Source organism: Electrophorus electricus, chromosome 15 (assembly GCF_013358815.1).
Source record: "Electrophorus electricus isolate fEleEle1 chromosome 15, fEleEle1.pri, whole genome shotgun sequence".
Lineage (NCBI taxonomy): Eukaryota > Metazoa > Chordata > Actinopteri > Gymnotiformes > Gymnotidae > Electrophorus > Electrophorus electricus.
In genome coordinates, this window is record NC_049549.1 from 11,031,240 (window position 1) to 11,051,351 (window position 20,112).

Sequence of the window (20,112 nt, forward strand, 5' to 3'; positions counted from 1 at the left end):
TCCAAGTGTTTACAGTCTGTACTGTAACACGTTTGGATTAATTTCATGCCATATATTGAGCAAAATGTCATGCCATATATTGAGCAATATTTCATCACAAGGTGTGTGTGTGTGTGTGTGTGTGTGTGTGTGTGTGTGTGTGACTATACTTTTACTGTCTTTGTGTAGTTTAAATACCCTCATAATAACACAAAAGTACCGAGGCTCCATTGTGGGAATGTTTTGGGTTTCCATGGATAAAAACGTTTTTAAATATATCCTGCAGCTTTCACCTGAATAACTAGGGACCAGAAGATCTTGTTTTGGATACTAAGGTTATGGTTATAGTTGAGAATAGGTGGAGCTACAGTAATGCATGATTAAATGGAAAACCACTGGACACGAATAATATAAGAGGGACTGGGTGCGTGCGTGCACAGAGACAGAAAGCATCTTACAGATGGGTTATGTATCCCTGCTCCTTAAAAATCCATTCACCTGCCAACACTTAGGATACACGGAGCCAACAAGTGTCCGATCTTCGCGGATTGGTTCACACTAAACGTGGCGGTCTCGTGGTCCATTCGCGCGCCGTCTCCAAGGGCCGCGCGCTCCTCCCTTCGCAGCGGTCTCGAAACAGCATGCTATCGCCTTGAAGCGCACTGCATGGCGAAGGATGTGGTGATGCGGTGGATGCCGTATTCCACAACATCCCACATCGCCGTGCGGGGGGAATTAAAACGACTGGGATCGAAATGACACACGAGTTCCTTAGAAACAGAGCCTGCGCGTGTGTTTTTTTTTTTGTTTTTGTTTTTTTCTTGTGTAATTAACTGGACGCGTTAAAGGCGAGACGATTATGTCCCCCAGGTCCTAGCGAAGGGATGTCCACGACTGCAACAGCGCCAAACTGTAAGTTGTACGTACCGTTTATTTCTGGTTGACAAGCAAGTTATGATCCCTTATGCAGGGTATTCACGCACTGCTTCTATATGCAGTTCTAAGATCCAACATTATTGTTGCAACGGTATGTTTAAATATGGGCGGTGGGTGTTGTAATGTCAGTTCTGCTTTAACCGGTAAATTCAAGCGCATTCGAATTTCGTCACGTGCCGAGGTAAACGCAAACCTACACATTGAGAACGTCGCGCGTTGGCCTGTAAACAATTCCTAGAACGTGTACGTGCATGCGAATTCACGTTTGTGTCGCGCCGCGCCGCGCCACTGGTTCATCATCCACCTGTCAGTCTCGGTAACGGGGTGTTTGTCAATGCCAAGGGCATCGCAGCCGCCTGACCTGTTGTGTTCGCCTTTATTGACCAAATCATGTCCCCCAAAATCCTTCCCCTGGATTTATTTTTTAACACCGACATGACACACCCACCACGTATGTTTTATTCACTTTCATGTGGATTTGCCTTCTCTGATGGCTGTGATGTGGATTGTGTAACCTCCATAACTCTTGATGTGGTAAGTATACATCATGAAGAGCAACACTTGGGCATCCTTCCATTAAAACGTATTTAAGTGTAAATACCCTGATATTGATTAAGGCATAACAAATTATTCCACTTTGTACAATATAAAATTAGATATAATTCGGTCGGTTTGTTTGTTTTTTCCTGGAGGAGGTATTCTGTACAGGACTTTTAAATCTGATTCAGGACAAAGCACATTGTGTGACCATTTTTGATAATCTGATAATCTGACTTCTATGCTTAACATGGATTTGTCGAACATGAATTCTTGGGTGTGGGCAGAAGGGTGGATGTGAGCATGGTTTGGGTAGATCGGATTTGGAACGACGCTGTTCATGTTTTGTTGGATCTTAAAAACAAGACCAGAAAAGTGTTTAAAAACTCAACGTCTAGTCAAAGGTTTGGGCAGATAAATGCTCGTGACTGTCCATTGTCACGTCTCTCTGAGTAGCATACAGATATGCTCCCCACCTGCTGTGATGAAACTGTAATTCCTTGCATCCTTTGGCTAGGTTTCAGATAGGCCATAGCTGGTTAGTTTGTACTGTGCTCAACCTTGGGCCATAGCCAGCCCCACTCACAGCTCATTGGAAAGATTTCTTAAATTAGCCTCTGTTTTGCTTTAATACCAGCTTCAAAAACACAACAGGTCCACTTTAAAGGTTTCTGCACCAAAGGAGGCTCTCCACCATTTGCTGGAGAGGTTCTGGCCACTTGTGGGATGCTTTGGTGTGACTCATTTGTGCACGTCAGCCCATGCATGTTCTACAGGAAAGAGATGCAGGCGAGATGGATTGTTTGAGTCGCAGTTCTCACTTTGTCTCCGGGCAGATAGTTCTTGCACAACCACAATACTGTTTTGCCTGAAAAGCAAAGGAATGCCCAGGCAGCTGCAGCTGTGCTTGAACACCACTGAAGTGCTCTACGCTGGTCAGGTAAGTGGGAAAGATCAGTAATTCTGTCACTGGTGAATCAGCAATCGAACTGAAGAGTCTCTCCTTTACAGTTAGAACCAGGTGTACAGATCTCGTGTTCTCACAAGTGCAGCTTTGAATTTTTCATTGTAAAGATCCCCTTTATTGGTCCATTTTGTATGAAGTTTGTCTTCCACACATGCTGCATTACAAAAATATCTCGTGTACATTATATGTGTTAAGTGCACCAAAACAGGATCACAGTAACTATTTATTTGACTGGGTCTCACTCCTTTTTCCCTCGCCACATTAGGCTCTTCATGGAGCTTTTATAGATTCCTCCAGTTAGGCCGGCTTGATTCATCTTAATCTCGAAACACCTGATGATGTGCTGAAATTTCAGGGACAGGCACCGCCTGGTTTTTCAGACTTGTGACTCCAATCTCAATCTTTTTCTTCTGATTCTGAGATCATCTATAGCCTAGTTTCTCAGACCTCATGAGTGTAGGTGTCGTCAGAGAACTTGATGGATCTTGACCACAGAAGTAATGGATACTTAAAAATGTTCCGTGATATTTCTTATAGATTTATGTTACTTTGTTTATCTATCACTCTGCAGATAAAGAAAAGGGCTGGGTTGTGTGTGTATGTGTGTGTGTGTGTGTGTGTGTGTGTGTGTGTGTGTGTGTGTGTATGTGTGTGTGTATGTGTGTGTGTATGTGTATGTGTGTGTGTATGTGTGTGTGTGAGTGTGTGTGTGAGTGTGTGTGTGTGTCTGTGTGTGTGTCTGTGTGTGTGTGAGTGTGTGTGTGAGTGTGTGTGTGTGAGTGTGTGTCTGTGAGTGTGTGTCTGTGAGTGTGTGTCTGTGAGTGTGTGTCTGTGAGTGTGTGTGAGTGTGTGTGTGTGTGTGTGTGTCTGTGTGTGTGTCTGTGTGTGTGTGTGCGTGCGTGTGTGTGTGCGTGCGTGTACATATTTGCATGTGGGGGATGATGATGATGATGATGTATGGGTATAGAGCTGCTGCATGAGTTGACTGTTGTTTGTCATGTAAAAACAACAACATGCCATCCCACTCCAAACATGCATTTTTTTTACATCTTCTCAGAGTCTTATGTGAGTTATTCATTGGGAATCCCACATAGCGCGTGCATAATTGCATGCATTGTTTATTCCCTCACCAAAGTGGCCAAAGCAAACAGCACGCTTGTGTTCTGTATTTCTTTATCATTCCTTCTTTACTTTTTTCCCGATGCCGAGTCAGGATTTTGGGTCTGACTTTAATGGGGCCAGCTGTAGCTATATTTCACCATTCCGCGATCCTCCTTATCTCTGAGTCGGCTAAAAATGCACACATTTGGTGATCATTTTTGGCATATGGCTTTAAAGTTATTGTTACAAATATTTCTTAAATAAAGAGAACTGCGTTTATTTCACCAAGCCCAGAATGTTCCAGAATTGAACTGTAAACTGTGAGACGTGTTTGCTAATGCATTGGCATATTAATTTGCATAACTCCCAACATCTCTTCAGCAGGGTAAACTAAGCCTTATTAAACATTTATAAAAATGTGCGAGGATTTGGTTTGCAAAATAAAAATGTTAAGTAAGTAAAAAAAAACAAATAGGTGCATTTGATTATTTTTGTTTCCTCCACAACTCATGGTTCTTCATATTAAAACATATTTATACTTAGTAAGCTCTTTGGATCAGGTTATAGGATATGTCAGAGGGTATATATGAAAAATAAATGACAAAGTGGGCCATAACCTTAGACAACAATATATGTTTTACACATGTAAACCTGTGATGGGGAAAATATTTTTTGGAGAAAGCACAGAGATGTAGCATGGCTCATTACATGGCCCGTGGTCAGTCATTGTCTACGCTTGTTTCTTGTAGACATCCTTTCGCGTTTCACGTCTGGCAGTGTGTGCAGTCACGGCGGTCGTGGGGCAGTCATGTTGGCAGCTGATGCGCTGGGTGTCTCGTGGGCCAGAGTGCTGGTGCGATTTTGGATGTTAATTACTCAGATGAGCTTTGCTTTCACGGTGGAGTCATCCCATCCACGTGTGCACGAGAGGACGGCCAATAAGCAGATTGCATAAGTGTTTTGTGGCTGTGAATGCTGGGTTTTGTTCAGTCGACTGTCAGATCTGCACGCTGCCCTTCAGATGAGGGCCTTGTGGGGATTATCTGCATCTCCAAAGACAACAATCGGTTTCTTGTTCTGTCCTTGTGTTGCTCCGTTTCTCTCTCTCTCTCTCTCTCTCTCTCTCTCTCTCTCTCTCTCTCTCTCTTTCTCACACACACACACACACACACACGTAAACACAAAGGCTTATAATCTGTACAGTGTCCAAGTGGGCTTTTTGTCCCTTTAACAAGTTATCTTATGGATTCTTTTGTGTGTGTGTGTGTGTGTGTGAAATGTGAGTTGTGTAAGGTTTCTCTTTTTCTATGGGATGTGTGGTCTTATCCATGTGCTGTCCAGGCTTGCTAGCTTTAGCATTTCTGTCTTCAGTCTTATGGAAAGGTTTTACTACATTTGTTGGCATGTTTCATTTATATTGGATTGTGTTGCTCTCAGTTTAGCAAATGGATGGATGGAGTATTGTCAATGAACAGCACTTCAACATATCAAGTTTGCGAAAATGCATGAAGATCAGTACAGTTAGTAGTGAGGCAAAGTTTGATTAAACTCAGTCTGCTTGTTTTTGACTTCTTTTGCTTAAGTATTTAAGGAAACGGATTATAAAGAATGCAGCAGTGAATGTAATCATCTTTTTGGCAAAAGCATGTTACTTTCCAAAAGTGCATATCCTCCTGCATTTATTGTCTTGCAGATCTCTTTCTGTCTCTCAACTGGCTGTCTCTTCATACATAAGCCTCATCATTTATAGATCCCTAATGGAGTCTTTACTGGAAAAATAAGAGAGACAGAGAGGTAGTAAATGTTTCCATGTAGTATATAAGCTTTCTTTGTGAGCAAAGGGCTTCTGAGGTTCTAGGAGGTGAAACCAATTGATGTTCAAAACTGTTATGTCTACTTTCATTCCATGGGGTTCTAAAGTTCTGACGTCTTGTTTCTCTGGAAACCTTGTGTACTACACAGCAATTATTACTACAGCTACAATTTTTACAACAGTTCACTGAGGTAACTCCCTGGATTGTAGTACTCGCATGCTAACAGTGGCCCAACGTCTGGACATCTTTGTGTTATCTCATTTGCTCCCTGGCTCCCACTATCTGTCATTTGGAATTACCAACGTTAGCAGTTTGTGGTGATGTATTGCATGGACTCTAACCAGGTCACAGAGATGGCTTGTCCCAGATCCTCTGTGCAGAAAGGACTCACTTCACCGCTGCACATTTTAGCAGGGCTGGTGCGTATGCAGTGACTCAGCACTTTTAGAATACGTTGGTGTCTCCCGTGAGCTATAGGTCATATTTCACTGTGACACACACTGTGGTCATCTTGGATACATCTTAAGAGAAACATGGGAAAGATTAACACACAGGCAAAGGAGCGTTCTTATATTCTCTCTCTCTCTCACTCACTCACTCTCACACACAGCATATTTCATTGTAACACATATGATGGCCATCTTAAATACAGCATAAGATACAGTTGCTTAACTGAAACGCACATACAGGACATGCCCACCCACAAGTAGTCACCGATCCGGTACTTAAATATGTTTCTGTACATGTGTATGAGAATGTTGGCTGATTTGACCTTTTAAAGTCATAAATGTTTCCATCATGGCAGATATGTTGTGGTCCCATACACCATCTCTGCTAGTAAAAGAACAGCTACCTCTTCAGTATCTAGGAGAGTGTGAGACGCAGTAACTGTAGAATAGACACTGGTAGCTCTTTGACGAAGTTAACTCATAAATGAGAAGTGACCTTCTATGCGTCTTAGTAGGGAGTGGGTGCACCACGCTGTCTATGCAGTGCCATGACCTGTCCGTGTTTGTTTGTGCAACAGGAGTGAAGGAGCAAGTCCGGAGACATTACAGCTCATCCTCAGCTGCATGGGACGGTGCCTGACTTCGTCTAAAAGTCTCAGAACAACAACAGAACAGGCTACAGCATACAGCCAACTAAGTGCAAGCCTCTCCAAAAGCGTGTGCGTGCGTGTGTGTGTGTGGTTGGCTGGCCTACACTGTGAATGAGTCTGTTTCTACGCTGTTTCTCCCTGTCCCTAACGGCTTGTTTCTGTACCGAACTCTTGGCTCGCACTCTTCTTCCTGAGTTTTCATACCGCATCTCTGGTGCTCTACAATGCAAAAACTCCTCCACACTGCAACGATTTACATTCGTTCACGGGGGTGGCGCCGTGCACGCAAGGGCCTTTCGGCAGCCGAAAACAGGACGAGTAGCGTTAACACACGAGTGTGCCCACCTCTTCTTTCCATTTTCTGTGCTGTCCTCTTCCTCCATTGCACTAATGTCTTCCCTGCCCTAAACGCTCCTGATTTAACCTATAAGCTAATTACCGAGCCCTCATTAAGCTTAATCATGTGTGTCTGAACAAGGGAAACATTACAGCAGTGATACTCAACTGTGGCCCACTGAATCAGACATCCAGTCCTGGACTTTGTAATCAGTGGTAGCCTGTTAAACAGATAATGCAGGAATGTTTTATTCGCCTTACTCGAGGTCTGGGTCCTATAGTTTTTCGATCTTTTCTTTACCTAGACGGCATTCGTGATAACACCCTGACCGATGATTACATTATCTGGGCAATTAAATACCAGGGATTTCAAAATCTGGAACAAAATTGTGCTGTTCGTTTTGCTGTTTATATGATGATATGATAACTGTACCACTCTGTACAGTTTAGGTACACCCTGCTACTAGAGACCTACCACACTACAACCTGAAACAGTGAAGATTTTTGCTAGTTTTCAAGACAACTACACCAAGTGTTCAGTGCTCTTGATGTATTGCTTGGTGCAGGAGTGTTTTGGCTCTAGAACAGAATAAAAATGTGGATCATCTGGATGTCCCTGCAGACTGGGTTGGAAAACACTGCATGGAGGTAGATTCTCTAGGCGCTAGAAGCTCAAGGGTTTGCGGAACCCTGATGCTTCCTGTAGTTGGATCCTTAGTCGGCTAAACTCCTGCCTCCTCCACCAACATCCGGATGCACGTCGGCCTCTATTGGGCTCGACAGCGCTCCCAGCGTGAGGTGGGAGCCGACTGATGTCTTAGCAACCACGGCAGTTGGCGGCGCAGGGTTGTCGCCTGCCGCGGCGGCGGCATTCCTGCGGTCACGCCCAGACACACACTCACGCCGTGGCCTTCCTGTTCCAGCCTATTGCACCGTGGTTTCTGTTAGTGGAAAGCCAAGTGTGCGCTGATGTGCTGCAGTTGAGAGAAGCTGTGGCTGGACGCGATGGAGTTAGATGGTTGGTTAAAACGGTTAAAAATGGAGCGCCTGTTCACTTTTGACTTAACATCTTAGCAATAAACACATGATGCCCTGCTGTAAAAATGGGTGTGTGCAGCAGGCGCTTAAGGGGACTTATTGTCTGGCAGTTTGTGCTGTGCACATGGTCTGGGGGGCTTGCTGTTATAATACATCCTAGTGACACTTTTGCATGCAAAAATAAGCCCCAAGCAGTTCATAAGGTATGGCTTAGCAAGCAAGGTCAGCTCTAGTATTCTCTCTCTCTCACTGAAACACACACACACACACACACACACACACACACGCAGACACACACACGCAGACACAGACAGAGGCTGTCATTCTGCTTACAGTGCTTTGGAACACTACCTCCATGCTCCAGAAGGCTGCAGTAGTAGAAAATTCCTGACTGTTTCTTGTTCTGTTCTGTTCCATACAATTAGTATGTACTGTAAATCTGAGAAGGGGTGTGTGCATGTATCCAAGTACCTTTTTGTCCCCCAAATGAGTGCTCTGCAAGTGCCTCTCTGATCTACTTTCTCATAGATTTTGTGGTTTCTCTGCATATCCAGAAATAAACTGTCCAAATGTCACAGTGCCCTATGTGACTTGTGAATGTTGGCGCACTGAGAAGTTTTGATTCTGGTACATTGTATATCTTGCACTTGGCATTGGGAGCCAGAACACGGCTCAGTACACAACACTTCAGGAAAGCGCGTGGCTATGTACATCTGCTTCCACAGGATTTTACTTTGTTTTGAACTGCGGATCTTGATGTGTGTGATTTTCAAGATGTGTTGGGTTTTTGTTTTTTTTTAATTTAGGTTGTCGTCTTTGCTCCTGCTGAGCTGCAGCAGCTGTGGGATTCCGTAGTGGACGCCCTGTTTTTAGGTTCTTCTGTCTACCTTGGTGACAGTGTCACACTCTTGCCTGACCGGCACCCCCACCTTGAGAGCCTATAGCTTGTCTTAGAAGTTGTCCTGCCTCTGGACTGTTCGTCCTGCGTTATGGGCAGTCTTCCCATCAGATGCTACACTCTGCATTAAATGGGGATGTGCTGTGTTTGGGGAGGAGTTTGAAATGAATCGCAGAGTTCTGTGACTTACTGTATGAAAGACAGGACTGCGTCTGTGTGTTCGCTGTTTCTATGGCGCCGTGGCGAGCCGGAGTGTGTGTCCTTTAGGTGCTGTGTAGTCTCTCTGTTTCTCTCGCTTGCTTCTTCACTCCTCCGCTTGTCTTTCAGTCCCTCTGCAGCCTCAGCCTGGCAGGCCGCGAACGCTTCACTGCTGGTGGTGGTGCGGTGGCGGGGTCGTGACCTTGGCTGGAGATAAAGCCTGTGTGTGTGTGTGTGTGTGTGTGTGTTTGTGTTAGTGCTTTAGTAATAGCGCCAGCGCAATCTCCATTCTGAGCTGAATATGTTGGCTGATTTTGGCATTTTTAGTCACATGTCTAGACGTGAGGGCATGCTCTCCTCCCCTCCTCCACTCTGTGCTGCACCACTGTCCTCCCCCTCTCGTTCTGCTCCTCCCCTCTCTCCCTGCTCCTCTCGTTCTGCTCCCTCTTTTTTTTTTTTTAACTCTGCAGTTCAGGGCAGTTCACAGTCCCTGTGTCCCCAGCCAACACGTCTGCCCAGAATCCAAGCATTCAAAGGGCTGCCTGAGCTCATCTGCACAGAACAGCCCCTCTGGTGTGTGTGTGTATGTGTGTGTGTGTGTGTGTGTGTGTGTGTGCGCGCGCACGTGCGCGTGTATTGGGGTAAAACCATTTAGCTGATGTCATGAATGACGTCTCCCCAGCAGAGTGGGTGCTATGACAACAGCACCACAGTACCCAGGTCTGCTTCAGAGTCGACATGCATCACACACACTCGCACACACTCCCAAAGACCCGCATCTACTTAGACACACACACACGCCCACATCTACTCACATACAGACAAACGGGTGATTAGATGATCTACAGACACATTTTTGTTGTAAACTTAAATACGTGAAAGGTGTCTTGGAAGGTTGCAAGGGTGAGGGGTGGGTGTGATGCAGAATTCATCTGTAATCTGATGCTCGTGGCTCTCACGAACAAAACACGAGGGATGACAGAGACACAGAACCCATCAGAGGGAGCGAGGGGGGCGAAGGAGTTAACAGACACACCTCTTCCTGACCATCATGCTGTAGCCCATGTGCGAGTGTGTGCCAAGCAGTCCGTGATCGCGCATGTGCTTGTGTGCACGAGGACAAGCGTGCTGTGTGCTCATCCACTCACAGATCGTGCATGGTTGCGAGTGTAACCGTGGAATTTGTCTTAGGAAAAACAGGAGCTGCATCCTCTAAATGCCCCTGTAGTGAAGGTAAGAACCCTGTCTGCCTCCTCTCGGGTGGTTGAGAGCGCTAGCAGTGTGTGTGTGTGTGTGTGTGTGTGTGTGTGTGTGTGTGTGTCTGTGTGTGTGTGTCTGTGTGTGCGTGCGTGCGTGCGTGCGTGTGTGTGTGCGTGCGTGTTTGGGGCAAACAAATGGCTCTTTAGATCAAAGCTGCTCAGTCTCAGGTGAGAGGAGGAGATGAAAGGGAATCCCCACATCTGAACCACAGCGCTCACTCGCTCGCTCTTTTCGTCTTCCCGCTTCTCCTTTTTCCTTCTCCCCTCATTCTTTCACTTTTGCCTTTCCTTTATCGGAGTCCACCCATGCTTTATTGGCCCGAGTGCTGTAAATTACATGATTATTAGAGCAGTTCATATGAACAGCGGGTGGGTCCTCCTGAGAAAGCTTTACCTCACTTCTTGGGAAAAGAGGCTCTGATTTTTGTAGCAGCAGTGATAGTTTCTTCTTCTTGTTCTTCTTTTTTCCACTGTTGCACTCTCTCTCTCTCTCTCTCTCTCTCTCTCTCTCTCTGTGTACAGATATCTCCTTGTCATATACAGATCAGCTACAGATCCCTGTGTTTCAGGTTCTTGCTCACTTTGCGTGTGCGCGTGTGTTTATGCTGGGTATTTGCATGTCCGGACAGCGGTCCGGTTAAACTGCTATGAGATTAGAGGGAGCAGAAGCCTCCTGGCCCAGAGCATGTCTGTTTTCCAAGCATAGCTACGAATGCTACCTAAATTCTCATTGACAATACCAGCGCACATGCTGTCTCCCTCACACACACACACACACACACACACACACACACACTTGCATTTACATTACATTTACAGCATTTAGCAGACGCTCTTATCCAGAGGAATTTACAAAAGTGCTTGATCATTTACTCATAGAATACATCCTAGTACAGTACAGTAGGTTAGAGTCCAACATACCAATGAACTAGAATACTGTAGAACACAAGGATCAATGCTGATACCTAGAAGTACAAAATACATATCTTAAACAATTATCACATCACAAGCATCAGATGGTGCAAATAGCCTGAATTTTTGTTGTTGTTGTTGTTGTTTTTTTATCTGGAAAGGCTCTTTTGTGGAGTGCTGTAAGAGAGACGACGAATTGCAAATAGGCAAGTCCAGCCGAGCCTGGTGCCCTGGGGTGAAGGAGCCTGGAGAAAAGCGCGAACAGGGAGGGGCGAAGGGCTCATAGTCTCTCTGCCTCCCCCCAAACAAATGGAAATGAGCGGAACCTGCGGAGCAGAACGGGGTAAGGGGTCCCAGAGAGAGAGGGAGGGAGGGAGGGAGGGAGAGAGAGAGAGATCATCTGTCTCTGTGCCTTGCTAGTTAGTTATGAGTTTTTGGTATAGGAATTTGTGTGCAGGCATGAAAGCAGATATTCTTGCTATAGACTTACATATGGGGACACAGAAGAATGTTAAAAGAAATATTGTTATAATAAAAGTGTCGTCATACTTGATGTATTACTATTGCTAGTATTCAACTTGTCCAAAAGCAAGGAGGAGAGGAGGAGGGAAAGAATAAGTGTTATAGCAAGAGAGAGATGTGGAAGGACAAACGAGAGAAGGGGAGGTAGAGAAAGGGGAGTCCCAGCCGACGCCATCGGGACCGTCGGCGGGCAGGACGTCCTGTCGGACGGGAGCGTGTTGCCCACCGCTGGCACCGGCAGAAGCGCCGCTCACCGTCAGCCCCATCACTGTTTTAACTGCCATGTGAGTGCTATTAACCCGGGCCAGGCCTCGTGGGAATCTCCAGAGCCAGTGAGCTGGGGATTAAAATGTGCTTTCCCTGCACTGGATTTAAGAGGCACAGCTGTGTTTGGTGGAGAAGGCAGAGGTTCCTCACAAGCGGCGTGCCTGCTTTAGGGAGACAGATTTGAAGGTTGAAAAAGAAGCTGGGTGGTTCACATGTCTGTTTTTTTTCCTACCTCATCTACCAGACTCTGTCCTCTAACTTCAATCACACTCCTCTCCCTCACTCGCTCTCTCTCTCTCTGTGTTCTTTCCACCGTCCTACCCTCTATCTTTCTTGGAGGGGGTTATAACTGCAAGGTCTTCCCATCCATGCCATATCCAACCGTCAGCAGTAGAGAGTGACGACTTCACACTGCCAGCTGTGTTTAGATTGAGAAAAAGAGAGTTTAAGAGGGAGAGAGAGTAAGAGATGGTTTACAGCTTTTGAACTGTGCCATTTCTTTTACCTGCTCTGTGTATTGGGGCTTGTAGTGGTTTATCATTCAAGCTTCAGCGGATCGCACTCGCTCTCTGTGCGTCCGTCCGTTTTAACGACTGCGTGTGCTGATCTGCGGTGTTATGCCAGTGCTCGATCTCCAATCTCCGTGCGTTGTAAATGCTCCCTCGACGTCCGTGCCCACTGTGAGAACGCAGGTGGTAAAAATAGAGCGGAGGAGCGAAAGAATACGGGAGAAAAAGAGAGAAAGGCAAAAACACAAAACAGCTCGCAGGCAAGGGAACATGGTGGGGGTTGCGGTCGCAGCTGGGGCCCAACGGAAATCAGAGACGCACGGTTGGCCGTGCTGGCGTGAGCCGCACCCGTAGCCCAGCACTGCTCTGTGCAGCCACGCCCCACTGCACCGCGCCACGCGGGGTCCCCGTGGCGGGGCGGACCCCAAAGGGGGGAGGGGCGAGGAGCTACCTGGCAGACTGTTTGGGCTAATCCAGCCTCTCCACGGTGCACAGGGACGAGGATAATAAAAGAAGCAGATGAAGCCCTGTGTCCTTCAGAAGTTCATTATCCTGGTGGGGCGTCAGTGGGGGGAAGTTTTCATGCGCGTAGTTCCATGCTCTCTATGGGTGTCTGAACCAAAGCAGAAACGGTCTTAAATTAGTTTGTACAAATGTGTTTTGTTTTTTGTTTTTTTCCCCCACCAAGAAAGTGTCCAGTAAATACTTGTGGCATTGGGATGGAGCTCGGTTTGGTTGAGCTATGTAAGGGTTAAGCTCCTATAAGCTAAGTGCACTGGATTGACTTTACAGCAAGGAATTCTGGAGATCACTATGCGGAAACATCTTGGCTGGATGTTTTGCCATGTCTACAGAAGTGAACCCTGAATGCTGATTAGATGCATAAAGGCCATCAAATGAAATCACAGACAGTTTAAGATCTGGTGTCAGACCTTTTTGAAGGTCTTGGTTAAGTGTTAAACTGCAGTCCTCAGCATTTTTATACTTACATTGTTTGTCTTGTCCTCTGTTGTGTTTGTGTTGGGTTTTTTTTTCTGCAGTGACATTTATTTCGCATTTCATGACGCGTGTACTGTACATGCCAGCACAAGACGCCTACAGAGTCAGATAAAGAGACAGAATGCTGTGGGAGTTGATAATGTGAAGTGTGACTTCCTGTTAATTATACACGCACCTGCGTGTCTCATGGGGAAATAAACAAGCAAGAAGAAATGGTTGCTCAACTTTGTTAAAGGACGTTTGGCCCAGGTGCTAGTTAGTGTTGCATTAGTGACATTATGCTAAATGTCTCTTTTTTTTTTCAGGCCCTGAGGCACTTGCTGCAGATGGCAAGCTAGTCTTTAATACAATGCCAACAGCGAATTCCAAAAAACTTCAGTGCTCACACTTAATTACACAATATGTATAATTTGGTGACCCCAGTACTAGGTATCTGAGCACAGTGCTTGATTCTCAGCAGGTCTTGGAACTTAAAGTCCTTTGATTGGTTGCTAATGCTAATATAACCAAGGTGGGGGTTGGCGGGGGGGGGGGGTCTGTAATATGCGGATTACTTTAAACGGCACCTCTGAGATGTAAATGCCTTTTAATGGCTCTATACACTTGCCGTCCTGAGGAGCTGCGTCCTGCTGAGTTGTAACTGCTCTACGTTAGGGAATCAGTTCGGTCCCATTGCATGACAATGGCATCTGTGACTTTTACAAATGCGCTGAGAAGAACCCCCAGAAATAGTGACACTTAAAATGTTCTTGTGAAACCCTGGAAACCCCCCGAAAAAGAAAACAGGGGAACCTCTTCCAGATAACGGCATTTCTTGTGACTGAGCCAGACGTCCCAGACTTCACTGAGTCCTCCATCCTTTTATCTGCACGCAGAGCTGCCGATCTATATTTTCTTGACTAGAAATAGCAGAGTATGTTTTCTGCTTTGGGAGCCAGAGCCCATACACAGTGTCCTGTTCGTCTTACACTGCTTAGAGCATTGTTGGAATGGGAGGCCATTGTGCTGGGTATCAGGTGTGATTACAGCCCATGCCCCCAGAGAACGCCCGCCCTAAGCCGGTTTTGGGGGGGTACTCTAAGAAGGTTTTACCTACTCCGGAGGCGCTGGGGCTTGCCTGTGCTTACCCTCCAGCAGTCTGTGGATTGACACTCAAGACAGACGAGATGTACGGGTGAGTTTAGAGGTAGTATTGCTGGAGAAGTCACCCTGCTGTTTCACTGGATAGTGTTTATTACTGGATACACTAAGGCCAACGTTATGAATTAGGACTGCCGTGTTTCTGATGGACTTTCAGGTAAATCTGTGTGTATGCTGCTGGTGTTGTGGCGATGGTTTTGTATGTGTTGAACATGGTGTTGTTGTAATGTTGTAGCCTGACTAAAGCCTGACTAAGTGGGACACTTGGAAGTGCAGTGTGACTGTACAATTGTGCATTACTTGGTAACTGAAGCACTCTTGCCTCACACAGTCCATAAGTGAGCATGCCAGAAAGACTGTAACTGAATGAAAATCTTTGGTGCTTAGCCATTTACCTCTCAGCAGTATTAAATACACAAAATAAACACAGCATATTGAGTATTTACACTATACACATTTTCACTGTCATACTGCACTCAGTCATGCATGCACCATCATTCCGAAGTTTGATATTGTTGCTCAAAAGTTTGGAACCAATGTTTTTGATGATGTAAAATCCATTTTGTTGCAGGTACATATATAAAAGTATTATAATGTAGTAGATCTATACTACCTTATAACATTTAGAATAAATTTCATAATGGTGTAGCGTGCTGCAGCTGACACAGAGCTGTATTGAGAATGATGTTAGGATAAAATTCAATATCCAGAATGTGTTGCATTGAAGCAGATACTTTGATAAGAAATTATTGTATAAACGTTTAGTGAATTATTTTGCACTTAGTAGCCCCCCCCCAAATAATTGAAATACTAAATGAATCTAAAGCTACAAATGATTTAGTGACTATATTATGGTGTTTTAACCTTTGAATGGTAATGTACATCACACACACTGTACACTACACAATACACACTACAAGCTGAAATACAAAGACTGAACTGGCATCAGTAGTGCAGTTTATATTTGAGCTGTTAAATATTAGCTACTGTGTATGCTACTGTACATGACTGTAACAATAACATGCAGAGTTAATAAGGGTTGTTTGGGGTGAGGGCAGAGAAAGAGATCATCAACGTGAGTTCTAGGTGTGTCTGAGAACTCAAAGCTGCCAAGTTCTGCCTTTTATGCTACGCTACCGTCTGCCAGATGGCAGCAGCGATAACAGACTGTGGCTTTGGTGGGTGGAGTCTCGTGTGATCCTCCTTCACTCCCTCAGACAGTGCATGGTGTATAACTCCAGGAGAGATGGGAGCTCAACACCCAGGTGGTGCGCGGGCCGGTCCGTGCCACCCTCTGCAGAGCGTTGCGGTCGAGAGCAGTACAGTTCCTCCTAGCAGGCAGTGATGCGGCCCGTCGGGATGTTGTCAGCAGTTCAGGCGTAAAATGACCTAAAGATGCAGGAATTCATGCCACAGCTTCTCCTCAGAGGTAGACGAGGCACTGTTGTGCCTTCTTCATCGCACGTCCGGTATGTTCGGCCCATGCGAGGTCCTCTGTAGAGTGTTTGTCGAGGAACTTGCAGTAGTCCCAGTGGAAGCTGAGTGTGTCAGAAAACTAACTTACACAAGCTGTCTTGTCATCGTCAGAGATCAGGCCTGCTTTCGTGTCATCTGGAAATTTAACGATGACGTTGGAGCATCATCAGGGCATCTGTTTGTTAGGCAAATTGCAGTGGATCCTAGAGCCAAGATGGCAGTAAACATGGCTGCCGTCTTGCCAGCTTCCTCTAGTCCTGTACTTGGTGTATGGTGTTGCACTGAATGTCGTCAGAACCTTTGTCTGTGACTAGCATACGTTAATGGAAATCACATCAATGATCACTCAATCACCTTGAGTTCATTAACATGGATTTGTTGTTTGCTATCTCTGAAGAGACTCCATTCCTCTGTTTACACATAGTGTTACCATAGTGTCTCTAAACACACTTCATTACCACTGTGTATGTGAAAGTTCATGGGTGTGAAGATATGTTTATTGATCTCAGGGGCAAACTGTGTGTGTATGTGTGTGTGCGTGGGTGGGTGGGAGTGTGCATGCATGTCTGTGCGCATGCGCATCTGCATATGTGGTAAGCATGTTTATCTGGGTTAATGTGTCCAAATTTCAGCATCAGGCAACTGGTATTTTAAATACATGGTATGCATACAATATATATGATTTTTTTTTTTCAGGCTGTACCTTAGAAAAGGTAAACAGAGTTTCTGTATTTGTAAATATTTGTATAATTAAAATGTACAGCTATATATGATATGATCAAAGTTATCAGTATATGTAGGAGTTCAGCAGAGAATGACTTTTGATTCCGTTTATTTATTTCATTTACTAGTCTTTCTTGCAATAATACCTTCAGTGTTTTCATGCGTCCCCCCCTCTCCCAGGGGCCATGTGTATTGGGCCTGCGGTGCAGGACGCCCTGCCAGTCACCAGCCTGGCTCCGGCCCCGAGCAAAATTCAGCATGGGCTGAAGGGAGGAGTTGTCTTGGCTGCCAGATCGATTGGCCACTTCATGAAATTGGCATTCTGTCATTTCCGAAATGCCAGAAGGCTGCGGAATTTGTTTGTTTATTTGTTTGGCAAGCAGTCAATGGTGGGTTGGGGGGGAAAAATGGTAGTTTTCTGTTTGTTTGGAGTGTCGTTGGTGACTGCATATCACAATCGATATTATAACAATATTCAGCAAAATCATTTAGGTCTGATTTCTGTCCATATCGTAGTCCATATCTTATGGCAGTTTAAACAGTTTGCTGTTACTGTAACATGTCCCTGTGTGAAGGAGGGTTTGTTCAGTGAGGATAGTGTGTCAATACCGTAACTAATATTAATAGTTCTGTGGCCTGCAATGATTTACTAAGGACCTTATACTGCTGCCCTTAGTGACATCTGTAGTCTGTGCTGTCAGTGAAGTGGTTTGGTAAAGGTCTTATTGTGCCATCATTACTGCAACAACTATGTGGTTAGATCTGTGTGTAGTACTGTAGTTGTATTATTCTGTTGTCATTACCACTCAGAACCCTCCATCATTTCACATTTCACTGGTTAATGAAGAAACTCAGCAGAAGAGAGACTTCCCAGTGCTACAAAACATGCACACACATGTGCACCGAAGCTCAGAAATGTCACACAGCATGTGGTGTGTAGATAGGAAAGGGAATCTCCTCTCACATTTTCCTCCTCTGAAATGGTAGTGTTAAACTTTGGTCCTCTTCTACTAGTCAGGCATTTTGTGTGTGTGTGTGTGTGTGTGTGTGTGTGTGTGTACATGCATGTGAGGGAGAGAGAGAGGATGCATGAATGAGAATGCCTTCAGGTTCATTGTGTACCATCCTTGTGTTATGCAAATGTACAACCTAATGGAAAATGGGGAACCTGGACCTGTTCACACCTCAAGGCGTCGGAGCCTGGCAGGTTTAAACCTGAACGAGGATTGTGGATCGAGGAGTATGTAATCCTAAAAAAATCAGCGTGGCCACTGATTTCAACAGTAGCTAATAAAAAAGGATTTTTTTCTATTTGATAAACCATACTTGTCCTGGATGATGGGGCATCAGTTACATTATGGACATGTCTAGCATTCTAGGCTTTTTGTGTGTCTTAATTCTAGCACATGAAGACCGTCAGAGCTACTTTTGAGAGACACTCCAGGTGTGGAATCCCTGTGAATAACAAACATCTGACTCATCGTTTTAGCACAAGGGGATTCTGCTTTTGATCTAAGATGACTCAGCAAAAACACAAGCTTCTGTATGTGTACAACTCATTTAGAGGTTCACAGGCTTTGTAGCTTGTGCTTTTAGTTTTAACTGAGACTTGTACTCTTTGTTAGACTCTAGTCTTGGTTGTGTTTCATTCAAATTAATGTTAAGTAAATAACTGCAAACTTCAGTTTAAAGGGGTAATAAGTCGGGTAGCAAACGATATGAAAGTGTTTTTAGCATTTTTACATTTTTTTTCTACAAAGCGCATGAAAGAATCAAATTGCTTTGTAGTCCTCTGTGGTATTTGAGAGCTGGAATTCAGATACCTCAACTCAACACACATTATACACGTGGCAGCTACATATTGTCTCATGCATTGATAATTACTGCAAAATTGGACTATTCAACAGTGATATTACCAAAAGCCAGAATATGCTAATCCTAATAATCACACTACTAAATTTTTGTTCGTTATTTTGCTTCTTCTCGTTTATTATTGGGTGTGACTAATAAGTGTTCTGTGTGTTTTCTGACATAGCAAAGCATTCCCATGATTAAGCAAAATGAAATAATTTGGGTCAAACTAACACATAAAAATAACACTAGTGTCCTCTAACCTTAAATATACACAAGGTGTAACATAACTTGTTTGCAAGTTTTGAATCATGCAGTATGTTTGGCTATAAAACGTTGTTCTGGAGTGAAACTAAAAAGCTTAAAAAACAATGCAAAAACCCTGACCACTGGGCAAGTAACACCTTCACCTACACGGGCTGCATCCCCAGGTTTCTCCTCGCATAACAAGTGCCAGTTCTTAGCTCTAATCGCACGCACTCCGTGGGAAACCTGAGGAGTTTCCCATGAAGGAGGATCAGAGGAGAGGATCAGTTCATCTCATTCAGCTGGAAAACATTCAGCTGGGAAACAGAAGGGATTGTGCAATCTCTTCTGGGGTTTTATTTTGTTTTGTTTTGTTTTTGGAGAGGTTCATGGCACTTTTTGATGTGTTTCACCCATAATGTTTCAGCAGTCTCGGTGGGCCCAAACATCTGCAGTTTATGCAAGTGTGGTGATTTTTCTTAAGGCTTAATTTGTCGTTGGGAAGTTGAATGCAGGTTTTTTAATTGTTTGGGCGTTTTTTTTGCAAAATTTTGATACTGGAATAATTTAAGAGGACTTGGACTAATTTAAGAGACAAGTGTCTCGTAAACTTAGAGAAGGACTGTCTAGTTGAAGTGGCATTTGAAAAAAATGTTTTTGATGGACAAGACCATTTTATTTTATTATGTTTGTTTGTGTATGTATGTATGGCTAATGGGTCACCAGTTCTGGTTGGTTGGTAAATATCCCACTTTAATTTGTTATATCCAAAAAGCCTCATCGGTTTTGTGTGTAGGTTGTATGCTGAAAGGTACATTTATGTTTGTGTAGCTGTATGTTTGTATATGTGTGTGCATGTATGGAGACATGTGAATAAGTGTGGAGGCCCATATGTGTGTTTATGAGCATGTGTATTTGCACGTGTAGTTATGAGTATATAGTTATAGTGTCTGAGTTTGTGTGTGTGTGTGTGTGTGTGTGTGTGAGTGTGTGTGTGTGTGTGTGTCTGAGTTTGTGTGTGTCTGAGTTTGTGTGTGTGTGTCTGAGTTTGTGTGTGTGTGTCTGAGTTTGTGTGTGTGTGTGTGTGTGTGTGTGTGTGTCTGAGTTTGTGTGTGTGTGTGTGTGTCTGAGTTTGTGTGTGTGTGTCTGAGTTTGTGTGTGTGTGTGTGTGTGTCTGAGTTTGTGTGTGTGTGTGTGTGTGTGTGTGTGTCTGAGTTTGTGTGTGTGTGTCTGAGTTTGTGTGTGTGTGTGTGTGTGTGTGTGTGTGCGTGCATCTATGGGTTTTGTGTGCCAGGCATCCCTTCA

General features: G+C 44.6%; 1 protein-coding gene across 6 annotated transcripts in view; it reads left to right on the forward strand.

The window, feature by feature from the left end:
- Positions 1-616: 616 nt before the first annotated feature.
- Positions 617-20,112, forward strand: part of tiam1b (TIAM Rac1 associated GEF 1b) — a 55,334-nt gene continuing 35,838 nt past the window's right edge. For 3 of the 6 annotated variants that reach the window (XM_035534026.1, XM_035534031.1, XM_035534027.1), the window contains exon 1: positions 617-891. The gene's annotated coding sequence lies outside the window, so the exon portion shown is untranslated. Of the gene's footprint in view, positions 899-10,031; positions 10,137-11,235; positions 11,418-15,960; positions 15,981-20,112 lie in introns of those variants that run through there. The other 3 variants (XM_035534030.1, XM_035534029.1, XM_035534028.1) reach the window with 3 other exon arrangements.